At 57.7% G+C, this 6,964-nt stretch overlaps 1 protein-coding gene across 3 annotated transcripts in view; it reads left to right on the top strand.

Annotated features, from left to right (window-relative positions):
• Nucleotides 1-515: 515 nt before the first annotated feature.
• RIMBP2 (RIMS binding protein 2) overlaps nucleotides 516-6,964 on the top strand; it is a 44,353-nt gene continuing 37,904 nt past the window's right edge. For 2 of the 3 annotated variants that reach the window (XM_036276710.1, XM_036276711.1), the window contains exons 1-2: nucleotides 516-566; nucleotides 4,250-4,372. The gene's annotated coding sequence lies outside the window, so the exon portion shown is untranslated. Of the gene's footprint in view, nucleotides 567-4,249; nucleotides 4,373-6,964 lie in introns of those variants that run through there. The other variant, XM_036276709.1, reaches the window with a different exon arrangement.

Here is a 6,964-nt window from a genome sequence, read left to right as displayed (position 1 = left end):
CCCGGCGCGGTGTACCCCCGGGCTCCCCCAGCGCCACTGTCCATTGTTATGTCCTTACGGCATCATCGGAAAGAATCATTGCTGCTCTTTTATTTCATTGTTTTTGTTTTTCTCTATTGACTTTAGAGAGACAGGAAGTGAGAGGGAGAGAGAGATGGAAACATCGATGAGAGAGAACATCGATCGGCTGCCTCCTGCACGCCCCCCACTGGGGATCCGGCCCACAACCTGGGCATGTGCCCCAACTGGGAATCGAACCGGTGACCTTCTGGTGCAGGGTCGACGCTCAGCCACGGAGCCATGCCGGCCGGGCCATCACTGCCCTTTTAAAGAGCAGCAGACCTGGGGCTCAGAAGGAATGAAGAAACGGGCCCCTCATCTCATGGCCGGTGCCCCGGGCCTCATTTCAGACCCGACTCCTACCCACGCCCCCGTGTGTGCCAGGTCTCCTCACAGTGCCTTTCCTTTCGTCCCAGGACTATGAGCAGGAGGATGCGGCCCAGGGAGCGCCTGGCCTGAGCTCCCAGTATGCAGACCTGCCCGCCAGGGCCCGGCAGCTGGACCAGGTAACTCACCGCCCTCAGCAGGCCAGGGCGGCGGGGTGGCGGGCGGGCACACGTGGCCCAGCAGTTCTGCCTCTGGGTGTGCACCCCAAGACCCGGGGTCTTGAACAGCAGCTACCTGCACACCCAAGTTCCCAGCCGCGTAAGTCACAACAGCTGAAGGGTGGGAGCCGCCCAGGTCCCCGGAGGGAGGAAGATGAACACACTGAGGTCCCTCCACCCAGTGCATGTGACTCAGGGAAGGAAACTCTGACAACCTGGTGACGCAGCTCACGGCTGTGCCCGCGTCTCCATCCCGCTAGTGGGGAATGAGGGGCCCAGGGGCTGGCACACTGCACCTTCAGGGTTTGTGGGGCGAAGCACCTCTGGGGGGAGGGGAGGCCCTCCTCCGGGCCACACCTGAGTAGCGGTGTCTGTTTTCCCTGTCAGACCCCGGCTCTCGTAAGTGTGACATTGGCCTGGCTTTTCGTTGGGCCCCGACGAGGGAGGGACTGTCTGGCCCTCTCTTGAACACACAGAAACTTTCTTCTTCTTTTTCTGGGAGCAGGCAGTTTGTCGTGGTGGAATGGTCTTCATGTCCTTTTGCTCCTTTGGTAGCAGGGTAGCCTGGCTCAGATCCCAGGAGGGTGTCCCAGGGTTGGTACCTCTGTGACGGGGAGGCGGGTTTGCTCTCAGGAGCGTTCTCTGTTCCTGGAAGTGACCGGCGCTGAGTCTGACAGCAGGCAGCCAGGGTCCCGGGCACTTGTGGGCCTGTGGCCTCTCCACGCAGCTGCTGCACCGTCAGGGCAGCGATGGCCCCGGGAGGCCAGCCCCGTGCCCAGGCCTCCGAGCTCACATCGAGTGTGTTGTATTCGGTCTCATCAGTCCTGCTTCCAGGCGGGACCAGCTGCTGCCACGTCAGAGAGGCAGCCCTAACCCTAACCCTAACCCTAGCCCTCCTCTGGGCTCACCCACACGGAGCAGGGACCCCAGCTTGGTGGAGAGGCACCAGGCACGTGACAACCCGTCCAGAGCCAGGGCAGGGGCAGCTTCTAGAGCCGGACTGTAAAGACTGGGGAGAGAGGGAGTAGAGTTGGGTAGGGTGTGCCGGATGGGAATAGCACGTGCAAAGGCCCTGGGGTGGGAGTGAGCTCGGCGTGTTGAAGGGACCTTAAGAAGACTGGAGTGGCCCATGTGTGGGGAAGGGCAGCATTGGGGCCGTGGGTCGCGTCAGAGAGGCTGTAGGACCTCCCAGGCCAAGCCAGGGGTTCAGGCCTTATTCTGATTTCTGCAGACACCACAGGGGGAAGTGGTGAGATCTGATTACACCTCAGAAAGCTCAGGCTGGCTGCTTTGTGACCAGGACAAGGGGCTCTTAAACCTTGTTCCCAGGACTGACTTCCCTGGCTGGCTGGCACGTGAGACATGATGGCTTTCCGCAAACCCATGCCCCTGGTGCTGAGGTTCAAAATATGAGTATGGCACACCCGGTGAGGCTCAGTGGGCGTTGACCCTGCACCGAGAAGTTGCCGGTTTGATTCCCAGTCAGGGCACATGCCCAGGTTGTGGGCTCGATCCCCAGTGGGGGGCGTGCAGGAGGCGGCCAGTCGATGTTCTCTCTCATCGATGTTTCCATCTCTCTCTCCCTCTCCCTTCCTCTCTCTCTAAAATCAATAAAGGAAAAAAGTATGAGTATGGTTCTCTCCAGCTAAGCCGTGACATTTCCACCTGGAGCATTTGAATCTGTTTCCAGGCTCACATCACTGTGGCAAATAGCTTTAAAATACTCCCGCACCCCAGGCCTTTCTGTGAGCTCTTAGCGACAGCTTCCCCATCACCCTGTCCCACTCAGGAGTGCCAAGTGGGTGCATCTTCTCTTCTGGTGCCACAGAGATCGTCGGGTAAAACGAGCACTTCGCACATAAAGTGTCTGAGGCAGAAGGACTCGGGGAGCTGCCAGGAGGGCGTCGTGACAGTCTGTGGGGAAGCAGAGCTCCCGTCGTGACTTTTGGGGAGGGGGAAGAAGCAAGGTCTGTGGTTGGGCTCACATGCAAGGAGCAGTGGGGGCCACCACGGGCAGCTTCTCCCAGCAGTGCGCCCTGTCTGCTCCAGAGAGGCCCCGGAGAGGCCGAGGGTAAGGGCGCCTCTGTGAACCCGCTGCGAACAAGGCCCTGGGGCTCCTGGTCCGAGAGTGGACCTGGTGCCTGAGGTCATCGGGGCGCCATCATTCTAATTCACATTGTGCCTTGTGGCCATTTTATTTTTTTATCCTACTCGAGGACATTTTTGCATTTATCTTCAGATAGAGCAGGAGGAAGAGAGAGAGAGAGAAACATCGATGTGAGAGAGACACATAGATTGGCTGCCACCCCACATGACTCCAACCAGGGCCCGGGACAAACTGCCACCGAGGTACATGCCCTTAGCGGGAACCGAACCCAGGACTCTCTGGTCCATGGGTCGACGCGCTAACCGCTTAGCCAAACCGGCCAGGGCCCTTGTTGCCATTTTTATCCACTTTTAAGATGGGTGAAAATTTTATTTTATTTATTTTTATTTTTTGTGAATACTCACCGAGGATATTTTTCTATTGATTTTTAGAGAGAGTGAAGGGAGGGAGGGAGGGAGAGAGAGAAGCATCAATGTGAGACACATGGATTGCCTCCCACACGATCCTGACAGGACTGGCAAACCTGTAATCCAGGTACATGGCTTTGACTGGGAATCGAACCCATGACCCTTTGGTCTGCGGGCTGATGCTCTACCGGCCCAACCACACCAGCCAGGGCTTATTTATTTATTTTTAAATATATTTGTTTGTTTATTGTTTTTTCATTGGATGTATCGGGGGTAGCATTGGTTAATAGAATGATGTGGGCTTCAGGTGTCCAATTCTACAGCACATCATTTGGATATTGTATTGTGTGTTCACCACCTCAACTTAACTTTGTTTCCATCACCACTTATCCCCCCTTTACCCTTTTCTACCTCTTCCCACCCCTCCAAGATGGTGAAATTTGTAGACAAAAGAATTAATATCCTGGACAGTTTGGTTAACACTTTTGTATCTCTTAGGACTTTCAGTTCAAAGAGGGCAGAACACAATTCAGATTGGTATAAGCAAACACAGGGAATCTATGGGCCCATGTAAATGGAAAGGAAAACATTAGCTTCAGGTACAGCTTGATCTAGGCGCTCAAATGATGTCATCAGCATCCTGCTTCTCCCTCTGCATGTCTTGATGCTCCGTCCGTTGCACTGGCTCTGTTCTCAGATGGGTCATTCCCTCAGGATGGCAAATGGCGCTCCAGTGACCACATGGTACCTTCAAATTTCCAAGTCCAGTGGGCAAAAGGGCCCGTTTGTTCCCAGGCTCCTACACAAGCACACGACCCCATTCTCACCAACGCGATGGGTGGTCCTGTGACCCTTTCCAATCAATCACGACACTGATTGGCCAGGCTGGGTCACACCCCCAGTCCTGAGCCAATCACAGTGGCTGTGGGCGGAGCGAGGAGGGAGGCGTTGTGCGGATTGGCCAGCCCTTGGCCACTCGTATTCACCGCCTGCAGGAGCGGACCCACGGCCCAGACACTGCTCAGAGGCGAAGGTCCTCCAAGAAGAAGTTGAAGGGGGAAGCGCGGTGCTGCGAGGACGGGCCCTCACCTGGGTTGTGACCCGCGCCCTGTGGTCCTTGCTGCTTGCAGGTGAGAGCGGAACATGCCCGGCTCAGCCGCGCGCTCGCCCTGGTGACCAGCGAGCGCGACGTGGCCCTGAGGGAGAAGCGCCAGCTGCGAGCCAAGCTGGAGAACCTAGAACAGGTGCTCAAGGTAGGAGGCCGCCCGCCGCCTGCCCCGCGCGGGCCGGAGCGCACGGCTCGGGCCCTTCCTCCGGCAGGCATCAAATCCCGGGCTCTCGGGGCTGTTTGATGGCATAGAAAGCGATCCGTGACAAAATCCAAGTGTTTCTGGAAGCGGTCCGCAAAGCCAATTATGCAATTCCGCCGCGTGGGGTGTGAAACACAGCTGAGCGGGGGATGGGAGGCGGCTGGGCGTCTGCGCCGGGCTTCACACTCGTGCGTTCAGCGGTTCTGGAGAGGTTCGCCACCTCGATGCCAAGGCAAGAGCCGGCCAGCAAGTCGCTCCATCAGGGGCCTGAACGTGGGGCCCCTCGGGCCTTGCTGGCGGGCTGGGGTCGCCTGCAGGCTTTCCCCCTGGGCTGACACTGCTGAGTGGAGCTAAACGCATCCTTTGGCGTTTTTCATTTTTATTTTTTGGAGTGTTAAAATTTCATTGGGTTCTCAATGTGGTTACCCATTTTATGTTTTTGAAATCTTCACCCGGGGTTATTTTTCCATTTATTTTCAGAGTGGGAGAGAGAGAGAAACATCAATGTGAGAGAGAGACACGTTGATCAGTTGCCCCCTGCACGACCCCAGCCAGGGCCAGGGACGGAACCACAACCAAGGTTCGTGCCCTTGACCAGAATCGAACCAGAGACTGGTCCGCGGACCGACCTCTTACTGCTGAGTCACACCAGCCAGGGCTCACTGTGGGGACGTTCTAAGGTGTAAAGTGATCATATCTGGCCCTGCGGTCCAGTGCCCACATTACTTTTCATGAACACGGAACACGGTACCACACGGCACCCACCAGCCCTCCTTCCGCAGAAGTGACTGTCACTCCAGCTGTAACATTGGGGGACGGTGCTGGGGCCCCGAGGGGCAGCAGCTCGGTGAGTGAGTGGTTGGGCCTGGGGTAAGTGGGAAATGGGAGGGGGACTGCTAAAGAGCCCGGAGTTTCTTTTGGGGGTGACGAAAACAGTCTGGAATTAGTGTGATGATTCTACAACCTCGTGAGTGAACCCACATGGCTGAATTGTACAGTTGAAGAGGGTGAATTTTGTGGTAGGTGAGTTACAGCTGAGTTTAAAGATGCCCTATTCCCGCAGGGCTGGGCCCAAATGGGAACCACGCTCATCGTGGGGTCTCCCCTTCGAGCCTCTGAGGCCCCCGCCACCTGCACACCCGTCTTTCCTCCTGCCGGGAGCGGGCCAGTCCTGTGTTCTGACCGAGCTGCCTCCCGCCTCTGTCCTCCGGACCCTCAGCGGCTCTGTCAGATGACGAGAGACACCTGTCTTCTCTGAGGAGCACTGGGGTCCTGGCAGGGGGGGGCACGTCCCCTGTGTTCTCGGGAGCTTAGCAGCCAGGTGGTTGACAGAGGCGTGGGCTGGGCCGGGCACCGACGGGGGTGCGGCAGAGACACCCCCAGTCGCGGGCTGTTGTCGGCCCCTGGCTGGAGAGCCGTTCCAGGAGAGGCTGCTGGACAGCTGTGCTGGGTGAACTGTGTCCCCCGAGTTCTCGTGTACCCAGGGCCTGTGACTGTGACCTTATTTGGAGTTAAGTTCCTGGGGAGACACTTGTTCCCTCTCATCCCTGCTGACCACCAAGAAGCCCAGACCTTTAGGTATTGGACATCTCCAGGAAGACCGAGGAGCGAGGTGCTCTCGGATGGAGTTTTGTGTGATGTAAACAAACCGTGACCTAATTAGGACCATCCCGTTACCTCAGAGGCTGTGGAGACCATGGGCGGGTGATGCTGGGAGCAGGGTTCCCCCGGATCCCTGGGAAGCACCCCCACAGGGGTCCACCCCACACTCAGCAGGGTGCTGAGTCTGGAACCTGACTCAGGGCTAGAAGAACATTTCTGAGGAACTGAGCTTAACCCCTTCTGCCTTAGGATTTCCAAGGAAACGGAACAAGTATCCGGAACGAAAGTTTGTTCTCGTGATGCACAGATCAGTCAGTGCAGATGTAGGTAACCTGAGGCTCAGGTCATGGCAATGATCAGCTGATTACCGGGACTAATAAGGACCCCCACAGTGGGGACTAACCTGCCTCTGCCTCCAGCTCCTTCCCGCTGCCCTGCGCCTCGCCTGGCGCCTGTGCGCAGAGACGCGTCCTCTGCCCCCTGTCGCCGCGGTGGGCTTTACTCAACGCCCTGAGCCCTGAGCGCGTGGTCTGTGTTGTGAGAGGACCACACCGATAAACCCTCCAGATTCTCTGTGCAGGGCTCAGCGGCCAGCAGAGCCCTCGAAGGGCCTGACGCAGACAGCCCGTAGCATCGGGGCGGCCGGACGCCAGCTAGGAGCAGGGCGTTTCTGCTCTGGGAGCTCGGGCTCCGTGCCCACCTCTGTGGGAGGTTTTGTCGGGGGCACACTCTCTCATTCTGATGCCCCCCCCCACCGCCCACCATGGAGTCCACATTTCTCCCTGTCCAGGGCAGCCGAGCCCCGTGCTCTCTGCAGGGTACCCCAGCCAGCCCATCGACAGTCAGAACTGCTAGCGTGTCGGATGTTTGGCTTCGCCGGATTATCTGGGAAACGTCAATGAAAACCAGTGAGAAGACGCCTCTCTCCACGAG

Source organism: Molossus molossus, unplaced genomic scaffold (assembly GCF_014108415.1).
Source record: "Molossus molossus isolate mMolMol1 unplaced genomic scaffold, mMolMol1.p scaffold_m16_p_22, whole genome shotgun sequence".
Lineage (NCBI taxonomy): Eukaryota > Metazoa > Chordata > Mammalia > Chiroptera > Molossidae > Molossus > Molossus molossus.
The sequence above is the reverse complement of the archived record's forward strand: the minus strand, read 5'-3'. Positions and strand labels throughout refer to the sequence as shown.